This window comes from Convolutriloba macropyga, chromosome 8, assembly GCF_964194025.1.
Source record: "Convolutriloba macropyga chromosome 8, txConMacr16.3, whole genome shotgun sequence".
NCBI lineage: Eukaryota > Metazoa > Xenacoelomorpha > Acoela > Convolutidae > Convolutriloba > Convolutriloba macropyga.
Genome location: NC_134475.1, coordinates 28,321,854 through 28,333,771, shown reverse-complemented (window position 1 = coordinate 28,333,771; position 11,918 = coordinate 28,321,854). Strand labels below are relative to the sequence as shown.

Here is an 11,918-nt window from a genome sequence, read left to right as displayed (position 1 = left end):
ACAAATTTATATTAATAAGTTGCTTCTTCTTTTCAATTAAAATTGATATTAAAATTAATAGTTCTTGACTAAGGAAAGATATCTCCTGAAATTTACTTATGTGTGGTGTTTATTTGGATCTCAGAAAAACCCATACTACAATGATAGATATTTTTCATATTTTTCTTAAGTATAAATGTTAGATATCCAGAAAATTTAATTCGGTTCATCTAGATTGGATAATAAACTAAGAATTTGTGGTCGTGATATATTCCCTCTCTAGTCATCGACCCAATCTGATACAGATGTAAAAATAGGATCCAAAATTTAAAAAATATAAACAATGTTCAAGAAACTTCGACCTTAAAAATGCCAAACTCGTGTTATCATTATCTTGAAAACCATTTCATTGCCTACCTAGAGAGGTATCACGGGCCCTTGAAGATAAAACTGGGAAAATGGCAAATATGGTCTCGAATTTTGGAGATAATGATATCTTCAAGACCATTTTTCTCTCCCTAAAAGTCATCCGCCAATAACCCATCGTCAAGCCCATAAAATTTTCATCCAACCCGTAGGATCGAAAATCACAAAAAATGACAAAAACTTTCAAAAGAAATTAAAATAACTTTTAAAATCATTTTAAATATGCTTGTTGGTTTTCTTTTAAAATCTTAATTTTAACTTTTAAAATCATTTTTAATTTTCGGAGCGGAAAAAACTTTCGGAGCATTTATTTTTCACTTAGGGCACTAGGTTATTTTGTTATAACCCCATTACCTAATCAAAATTGTATCTCGATCATTATTCTTATCAATCGACGTAAATTTGGTTAAGAAAAACATTCGGAAAAATTTTATCAGTAACGTCGAGAAAAGAAAAATGAAGCATTTGATGATTAATTGCGACAGCTTCCATCACTGACACGATTTTTTAATGTTCATTTCAATCAACTCATTTTTTTCGTGTGGTTCAGTTAAACATTAAAAGCACTTTAAATTCCAGAACTTTTTCAATATCTAACAAAATTAACTTCTGCCGTGTTTTTGCGTTACTCCGATCAATTTGTATGATTGATTAATTAGCTCCTTCGGATTTCAAATTAATCAGTTGTTTTACTCATCGCTCAATCATGTAGCTATTTCTCGACTTATGAAAAGACTTTAAAAGTCTAATAGGGGGCAATATTGACTATAATTACACCGTCGAGCTTCCAAGTTAAAGTCGAGCTAATATCTTTTCATGGGTCGGGCTTAAGTCTTTTCATAACGAAGAAAGTCCTGCTAAGGTCTTTTCATGGGTCCACCATTAGTCTTTTCATTAGTCTGATTTTTTTCTAACAAATACGAAATTTTTCATTTTTTCTGGCTTGTGTACATACAGAAGCAGAACCGGAGCAAGACTAAATAGCTTTGCACCAGAGCAGTCCAACTTAAGAAGCAGTTGGAAAACTGCCAAAAGCCTTAAGATCTTTGTCAAATCTTAAGATGAAGAGTTATGACAGCTCGAGTATATTACAACATTACTTGACTCAATGAAACCAGCTATCTTAAGTGTATTGGTCCTAGTCCCATTAGCCATGACAAAGTTTTAGCGTTATTCAGTTTGTTCTCCCCTCCAAAATTATGAACTATCTTTTTTTTAAAAAATGCATGTTTTTGAGGGATTAGTGGTTCTTCTGAATCGTAAAAAATGAAGGAGCATACACGCTGACTACGTTATAAGCAATAATGCACGGACAAATTTAATGACTTATGAAAAGACCAATGAAAGACCCATGAAAAGACTTTTAATCGACTTTGTTTGCAAATATTGTGTCGTATTTAAGTCCAGCACAAATATTGGGTCGAGCAAAATTCTTTTCTAAAATTTTGGGTCCAGCTAAATTCTTTTGCAGAAAATTTGAGTTGAGCTAAATTCCAGAATGCCTTAAAGTCCAGCTAAAATCTTTTCATAGCTCAAATGAGTCGAGTATGGTCTTTTCATCGTATATTTGGGTGGAGCATTACCTTCTCATAGGTCTGTACCTAGACCTGGGTCTCGTCGTGATTCAGTTTATTGAGTTCGTTTTCAAAGCATTTCAGTATTCGATTCATATTTCAAAGTTCTATTCACATTATAGATTTGATTTGTAGTAAAAATGCCGTTAATTTAACGGCGGGCTGTCGTTTTTTTCTTCAAAGAGAACAAAGAACACAATTATTAATAAAAAAGATTTCAATTCCATATTAAAGTTTGTCAAAATCAAACTATAGTCAACATGCAAACAACCAGAGCCACAATTTAATATATCAAGTATATTGGAAAACGCACCGTACAGACCACCGTTATAAGTATTATAAAATCTATCAATCGTAAAAGTAAGCAGAAAGTGAGTTTGAGTTTGAACACTATTAGTAAAAACACAATCAATGGTAGGTAGTTTTCTCTTAGAGATTGCAAAGTTCAATTGGTGTTGATCGTTGTAGTTCACCGCTTCGTCTATTTTGTTAATTGTTTCCCCACAAAAAATTGTCTTTGATAAGTTAGTTTTAATAAGTACTTTGAAACAGGTGAAGAGACAATGTATACTGAACGGTTTGGATGCTGTAGACCTGAAAGAATCAGGAAGTTGATCGCTGGATGCAATAACATGATAATGAAATCCAGGTACTTTACATACACCGACATTCATATTCAAGCTCTAGTCAAAGCTCTCTGTTAGTTTTTGTATGGTGAAATATAGGCTCACTTTGACCTATAAAGTAACGATATTGTTTGGCAAACTGAAGCAAAAATTCCGTTGTGCGCTCAACCATTGCCTCCACCATTTTGCTAATTATTTTATTTGTCACTTTCACTTGCTTTATTTGCAATTTTTTTGTCGTGGCTTTCTTTGTTCTTCCACATTTGTGCTGGGGTCTTTCATCGAGATCCCTTTCACAACCAGTTTGTTGCCTTAGTTTATTTTTTTTTGCAGTTCCTCAAGACGATAGAACTTGAATCGTTTTTATTTGCTGCCCGAGAAGATCGAATTCAACAGTTGAGAGAGTTATTCATTGGTTAAAACAAATTTCCAGTTTTTTTAGAGAGTCAACATGCAAAAAACCATATCTTCTATTTAATATATCAAGTATTTTGGAAAAGGCACCGTAGAGACCACCATCATAAGTATTATAAAATTTATCAATCGTACAAGTAGGCAGAAAGTCAGTTTGAGTTTGAACACTATTAGTAAAAAAACAATCAAGTGTAGGTAGTTTTCTCTTAGAGTTTGCAAAGTTCAATTGGTGCTGCTTGTTGTATTTCAACGCCTCGTCTATTTTGTTAATTATTTCTCCACAAAAAATTGTCTTTGATAAGTTATTTTTAATAAGTAGTTTGAAACAGGTGAAGAGACAATGTTTACTGAACGGTTTGGATGCTGTAGACCTAAAAGAATCAGGAAGTTGATCATTGGACGCAATAACAAGATAATGAAATCCAGGTACTTTACATACATCGACATTCATATGCAAGCTCTAGGCAAAGCTCTTTGTTATTCTGTGGTCAAAAATAGGCTCACTTTGACATTTTAAGTAACTATTTTTTTGGCAAACTGACGCAAAGATTCCGGTGTGAGCTGAACCATTGCCTCCACCATTTTGCTATTTAATTTTCTCTGTCACTTTCACTTGCTTTATTTGCATTTTTTTGTCGTGGCTTTCTTTGTTCTTCCACATTTGTACTGGGGTCTTTCATCGAGATCCCTTTCACAACCAGTTTGTTGCCTTAGTTTATTTTTTTTGCAGTTCCTCAAGACGATAGAACTTGAATCGTTTTTATTTGCTGCCCGAGAAGATCGAATTCAACAGTTGAGAGAGTTATTCATTGGTTAAAACAAATTTCCAGTTTTTTAGAGAGTCAACATGCAAAAAAACCATATCTTCTATTTAATATATCAAGTATTTTGGAAAAGGCACCGTACAGACCACCATCATAAGTATTATAAAATTTATCAATCGTACAAGTAGGCAGAAAGTCAGTTTGAGTTTGAACACTATTAGTAAAAATACAATCAAGTGTAGATAGTTTTCTCTTAGAGTTTGCAAGCAAAGTTCAATTGGTGCTGCTCGTTGTATTTCAACGCCTCGTCTATTTTGTTAATTATTTCTCCACAAAAAATTGTCTTTGATAAGTTATTTTTAATAAGTAGTTCGAAACAGGTGAAGAGACAATGTTTACTGAACGGTTTGGATGCTGTAGACCTAAAAGAATCAGGAAGTTGATCGTTGGACGCAATAACAAGATAATGAAATCCAGGTACTTTACATACATCGACATTCATATGCAAGCTCTAGGCAAAGCTCTTTGTTATTCTGTGGTCAAAAATAGGCTCACTTTGACATTTTAAGTAACTAGTTTTTTGGCAAACTGACGCAAAGATTCCGGTGTGAGCTGAACCATTGCCTCCACCATTTTGCTATTTAATTTTCTCTGTCACTTTCACTTGCTTTATTTGTAATTCTTTGTCGTGACTTTTTTGTTCTTCCACCTTTGTACTGGGGTCTTTCATCGAGATCCCTTTCGCAACCAGTTTGTTGCCTTCGTTTATTTTTTTTACAGTTTATCGAGACGATAGAACTTAAATCGTTTTAATTTGCTGCCCGAGAAGATGGAATTCAGCAGTTGAGGGAGTTAGTCATTAGTTGAAACAAAATTCCAGTCTTTTTTGAAGAGTCAACATGCAAACGACCTTAGCCACTATTTAATATACATCAAGTATATTGGAAGACGCACCGTACAGACCACCATTATATATATTACAAAATCTATCAATCGTACAAGTCGGCAGAAATTCAGTTTGAGTTTGAACACTAATAATAAAAACACAATCAACGGTAGGTAGTTTTCTCTTAGAGTTTGCAAAGTTCAATTGGTGCTGCTCGTTGTAGTTCACCGCTTCGTCTATTTTGTTAATTATTTCTCCACAAAAAAATGTCTTTGATAAGTTAATTTTAATAAATAATTTGAAACAGGTGAAGAGACAATGTATACTGAACGGTTTGCATGCTGTAGACCTGAAAGAATCAGGAAGTTGATCGTTGGATGCAATAACATGATAATGAAATCCAGTTCCTTTACATATCGACATTCATATGCAAGCTCTAGGCAAAGCTCTTTCTTATTGTGTGGTCAAATATAGGCTAACTTGGACATATAAAGTAACGATATTGTTTGGCAAACTGACGCAAAAATTCCGGTGTTCGCTCAACCATTGCCTCAACCATTTTGCTAATTAATTTTTGTTTGTCACTTTCACTTGCTTTAATTGTAATTTGTTGTCGTGACTTTCTTTGTTCTTCCACCTCCGTGCTCGGGTCATTCTTCGAGATCCCTTTCACAACCATTTCGTTGCCTTCGTTTAATTTTCTGTGCAGTTCCTCGAGACGATAGAACTTGAATCGTTTTTCTTTGCTGCCCGAGAAGATCGAATTCAGCAGTTGAGAGAGTTATTTATTGGTTAAAACAAAATTTCAGTCTTTTTGAAGAGTTTTAGCGTAAAAAAGGTCCCGTTGTTTTGAATGTTTTCACTGAAGCAACAACAATTCTTTTGCTAGAGCTCAAAATTTCGTGGTAAAATCACTATTATTTTGAAAAGAAAAATTTCCAGTCATAACATTGTTTCGCTGTGGGCAAGAAACACACTCTAAATGGTATCACCACGCTGCAAGAAGAGCCACAGAAATGCGGCTTGCTTCGAAATGAATCGTAAAGAAAGTACAATACCAATAAAACTAGTTAAGAGCACTTTTCCTAACTTCGGCTTTACATGGTCGATAGCACTGGTATGCTAAAAATAGAACTCAAACTCAAACTCAGCGTAGTTTCAAGGTTGCCACACCCTAGTTTTGTCCAACATGTAGTGAAGTCATACATCAACACTTCAAAGAAGTCTTCATAGAAACATATTTGGGTTAATCGCCGGCAAAACTTTCAACATCATGCCTTCCTTTGTTCTTTTCTCTCATACTTTTATCCACACTTTCAGCACAAATAATTGGTTCAGCAAAAACCTTGTAAACTGAAGACTGTACAATTTGACGTCATCTTTTTTAGCTGACTGTTATTTTTTAACCTTCGGTTTGCAAAATAGTGATAGTTTTAACTAAAAACATAAAAAGTAACAAAAAAAAAACAAATATTCAGCAACCAGTTAATAATTATTATTTGTTTGGCCATGCTGTTAAATAACAAGATTTCAATTTAAATTGCGTTTCAACAAAGAAACACACATTTTTCCACATTCTTCTCCAAAGAAACATTAATTTCACTTTTTTGTCAAAAAACGACGAGAAATGACAAGAAATTAACAAAAAGTAACATGCAGACAACACCCAATCACTCATTATTAATTGTTCGAGCAAACTTCTATCTTTTAAACTTTTGTTGCAAACTCCATTTCAACTAGCATAAAACACTTTATTCTGCATTCCTACCTCAAAAATTACCATTTTTGCACATTTTTGGCCTTTTTTCATCAAAAAATACAAAAAATGTAGGTAAAAGTTATCACTATATAATCACCATATTTTAACATTTTTCAAAATGTATGAAAACTCCATTTCAACTAGCATAAAACACTTTATTCTGCATTCCTACCTCAAAAATTACCATTTTTGCACATTTTTGGCCTTTTTTCATCAAAAAATACAAAAAATGTAGGTAAAAGTTATCACTATATAATCACCATATTTTAACATTTTTCAAAATGTATGAAAACGTTTATTGGTGGCGAAAAACTTTTTTTAAAAAATTTTTATTACCAAAAAAACCGCATTCTTTGAGTTTTTTCAAAATTTTGTCTCTTTTTGGCGCAAAATGACATCAAAAATACATCTTAAGCGCTCCATTGAAACTATTTTCAACCCGTAATTTTACAAAAATTCAATTGGCCCCATATCGAGCATTTCCCGACACAGTAATGAATCCATAAAAACACTATTTTAACCTATTTTCAGACAAATTTTAAACTCCAATTTCTTCAATTTTTCAGTCAATTTTCACGATATTTTGTCCTCCATTCAATCTCATGCGCTATTTTCTGTTCGAAACTTGAAATTCAATAAACTTCCAATTTCAAATACTTCGCACTTACTTGTTAATTAAAACATATGGGCAAAAAAACCCATAAAATTATTATAACTTGTGCGGTCTCAGACTTGCAAAACTAATAAATTTCTTACATTGCAACAAAAAATCAAATTTAAACTATCTTTTTCTTCCTTTACCTCAGTATTCCATAAGGTTAGTCACTTTCGCTTTTCAGTCCTTCATTGGTCTCATTAGACTAGAAGAAGGATTCGAAAAATTTTACAAGTTCACACCGCACCAACTTTTTCAAACTATTTTACTAGTTCGACCACTCTCACAACACCAAATTCATACAAAAAAAAGTCTTTGCCAACCACGAGAAACAATTTATTCTAAGCACCAAGCTTTTAAGAGGTCTTATTGGCGACTTAAGCACAGAAAATCTGATTATGACACAAAAAATTCCGACAAATTAAACAAAAACGGAAATCATTGCTAACTTGTCTAATTCTTCATAATCATCTCTCACAAGTTTTGAGAAAGTTTTCTTTCTAGAGGCTAGCGACAATCAGGTTGGACAAATAATAGACAACTGAAGACATATAGAAGACATATAGAAGACATATAGAACACATATAGAAGGCTGGACATATAGAAGACATAGAGAAAACAAAATCAGGCTAGACATATAGAGGAGAATTTAGCCAAAATTAAAGAAAAGTTGCTCAAGCTCTGAGTGCTAATGTCTTCGAAACAAAATTCATGTCATTAAGTCTGCATTAAACCTTGTATTAGCAGCGAAAGAGCTTCATTGGCACGTACAGATCGAAAAACGTACAGATCGAAAGAGACATAAAAATCAGAAAGAAAACCTGAAAAATGTGAATTTATTCAAAATGCCGCTAAAGAACTTAATTTTATCTCTGAAGAAATAACCGCTATCCCATCAAAGATCCAATAAATATTTCTTTATCCCAAAAGATCACAAATCTCCGAAATTTTACACAATTTTCGGGGAAAAAAGGAAAAAAATTGCAACTTTATTTGAAAATTTGCTAAATTTCGTGTTATTATTCCATTGGAAAATCATTGCCACAAAAGCGATGCACTAGCTCATTTTCAATACCTTGAAAAATTCCATTGGCCCCTGAGATTTGTAAAATTACCACAGCTTTCGACTTTGATGAAATTATAACTTTTAAACAATTTTTTTCCGTCGAAAATTTTTTTTATTTGATCGCAAAATTTGACGTTAATATCTTCAAAACAAATAAATATACTGTTTGATAGGCCTTACAACTCTAATTTGTCTCAAGATACAAAAACTTAAAAACATCAAAAAACCCGAATCAAATTGTAAAATATTCCGTTCATTTCGTGAGTTTAAATTTGGAAAACCATAAAATATTGCTCAAAAATTTACATCAGAAGAAATTAAGGTACGCAAGAAAGGAGCTTGGATTATACGTCCCACTTTGTTAACTTAAAAAAATACTCAAAACCTAGCAAAAAAACGTTGAAAATTGTACAATTTTGGACCCAATGATTCCAACGAATGGCATTTTCGCCTTTGAATTGACAACTTGCCAGCAGTTTCAGCACTCCAAGCACTTGAAAGATTACTAAAACTTGCTTAGGCCTCTATTGAAATTTAATGCCAACCGTTTGTTATTTTTTATCCAGTTTTTGGAAGCTCGAAGTTATGGAAAAAAATGTGAAAACCTCTCTCTACCAATAAGAGACAGCACCAACACATTCCATTTCCTCGATTGTAACGATAGAATGGATTATTAGAGGTGCACCAGTTAGAGAGCTTTAAATTGTTAAGTTTAATGGTTATGACACTAAATTTGCTAGTAGGAAATACAAATTCGAAACCTGTACGGTCCAGTTTACGCATCAATTACAGCTTTTTAGGCCCCTAACAGTTTTCCTAGCGTTCAATTATTTGCTCAACTCTGGATTCAACGTATTCATTTCGTTTCTTCAAACTCTCAATTCGTTTATCTGCACGCGTTCTAAAAACATAAAAGTTTGAGTTTTGTTTTTTATATCCGGAACCTTTTACATATTTCAACTCATTCCCTGACGTTCAGTGAATCTGCTACTTTTGCTAGAACTTAACAAGGTCATGCTTATTTCTGAGCACTCAACTAATTTTACAATTTTTCTAAGGATCTTGCATTTATAACTCATTTTTACAACATCCACTTAATGCAATTCTTTCCCTAAACAGTTAGCACAATCAGTTTTTTTTTCCTAAAAGTTCGAATAATTTAGCTTTGTGCACATTTAGGATATTTCATTGTACTTTGAGCTCAATTATCTCGTATTTTTTTTCAAAGACATTGAGCTGGCATCTTTTCAAAAAGACCTTGGGATCAATTCCCGCTAAAAATGTCCTGAGTTACAATAGCATTTATTGAAAGAACTAAATCTCTGATTAATGAGTTGTTACAAGAAAAAAAATGAAATAACGACGCATAGAGAACTGCATCAATATCTTTTCTCAAAGAAAAAGAAAAAAAGAACAAAGCGTAACTGAAACAAAAATCCAGTTATATTTTTTTACAAAAGTTCCGAGAAAGGTAAAACATGTTGTAAAATAATAAACCTGAAAAATCAACTGCATGAAAACTAGAAACAACAAAAGAACAAGGACAGGACACAAAATTATTAATAAGAACTTCCTTAGTTTTTTTGCAAAATAAAACCAAAAAAAGTGCTGAAATTACTTGCAAAAATCTTGTTTCATCTGCGCGAATGTTATTTGTCAAAAAATGCAACTTTTTATTTAAACGTTTGGATCATTCCCATTCTAGGCCTACCCCATAAAATTATAGTCAACCGTTATGATACATTTACCATGATGGGGGCTAAACATTATATTTTCAATAAGCTTGGGGGGCAGGAAACACTCACAACCACTCAGTATTAAAATATTACACTATATTGCTATTATACTCTCCTTTTGATATGCACAAATGACAAGGTAAAATTAATCTTAGAGAAAAGTGGCGAAATTTGCTTCGAATTCTCAGAAATTAATGGAATCAAAGTCATCAAAACATTTGCTTCCACGCCATAGTGTAAGCAGATTGAAATATATGCGGCATTACAAAAAACAGTTTTCTCAGTTTGCAACCAATGGACAAAAGCCAGGCAATCCTGTCAACATTCATGATTTAGATTCTATTCTTTGAGAACAAATGTTGCTAAAATTCGCAAAATGATAGGCTATATGTTAAAACGTTCAACAGACCAAATAAGGATCACAAGACATTTAATAAGATTTAAAAACAGGGTACTTTCTGCTCGAGAAGATTAAAGAGTAGCATATCAGAAAAACTAAAAATTTCACTAACATCATCCAAATGGAATGGCATCAAAGTCAGTAGCACTGCTAGCTGCCTATTAGGAGATTCAAACCACTACAATTATACAAAGTAACAAATAAACGAATTGTCTTTTGGTTGCGTTTATAAAGATTCTTAATCGAAGAAGAGGAACGTCTGTAAATTGTTGTATGTAATCAAATTCCTGAAAACAATCTTTCACTTTTCAAAACGTCACCAAAAACTTTTCAAGTGCTTTTTGACAACTTTCACTGCTTTGGTGTAACTGGACGCAAATCTAGTTTCATTTCCGGTTGATTGCGAAAATTATCAACATTTGTGATCACATATTGAAAAAATAAGGCAAATTGCAAATACAATCCAAACTTACAAAAATTGGGAACGCAAAAAGGTATCTCCTTGGCTGATGCGGTTATATAGCACCAAAATCGAACAACTCACGAATGCATGCTTTCACAAACAAATAATCTCTCACGCACATTCACGTGTGCACATATACACAAAATAACACACACACACACACACTTACACACACACACACACACACACACACACACATATATATATATATATATATATATATATATATATATATATATATATATATATATATATATATATATATATATATATATATACCCAACACACAAACGCACGCAAACATTTACCAACACAAACTCTGCATGAATACGCACCAACATAAAAGCATTCTTATAAAAACAAAATCATCCTTTTCAATGCCTAAAAAGGCGAATACAGATAGAAATTGAAACTTTTTTCTTCAGAAAAGATTTTGATAAGCAGAGATTTTAACTGATACCGCTTGCACTCTACGCACCATATTTCAATTTGCAATATACCTCTCACAAAAAAATCAACCCTATATAATTGCTCCACCGAAAATTGGCGTTAAAAATTTAACAATTTGATCACTGAAACTAGCCAGTTCTGGAGTAATTTTGTCGCAGTAATTACTGGAGTAAATTTAAAAAAATCGATTTTAATGTCCGTTAAATGACATGAAGAGGCAATCAGTTCGCGCAATGATTACCCATTTTTCGTGTCATTTAAAACTGGAGCATTGGCGCGGGCAAATTTAAGGGTATCTGATATCACTTAAATAAAAAAGCTTTTATTACCTCTTAATACCTTTAATCCTATATCACTTCCTGAATAATTCATAAAACGAATTGTCTCAATTCTCTTGATGGTAAAAAGAGGTTACATGAAAAAATACCAATGACAAAAGGCCCAATGGGCCAATATACCTAATGCCATTACCTAACCATAGCGTCAGGTTGACCATAGCCTGACCCATTTTCGCTGAAATGATGATACCACGTGAAAATTTAAGACGCAAAAAAGGTGGCAAACTTCAAGAAAAAGAGCAAAAGTGCTCATGAAAATATACAATCTGAGACATGGAGAATAGAAAAAGGCAGCTGAAAACATGCCGCTGTGCCCTAATGCTCTTCCGCTGCGATTACGCAGAAACCACAATTATTATTACTATTGGCAATTTCTTCCCTT

The 11,918-nt window shown here is 33.0% G+C and overlaps 1 protein-coding gene across 2 annotated transcripts in view; it reads right to left on the bottom strand.

Moving 5' to 3' along the window:
• Positions 1-10,323, bottom strand: part of LOC142344059 (uncharacterized) — a 390,373-nt gene extending 380,050 nt beyond the window's left edge. For both annotated transcript variants that reach the window (XM_075395534.1, XM_075395535.1), the window contains exon 1: positions 10,314-10,323. The gene's annotated coding sequence lies outside the window, so the exon portion shown is untranslated. The remainder of the gene's footprint in view (positions 1-10,313) is intronic.
• Positions 10,324-11,918: the final 1,595 nt, after the last annotated feature.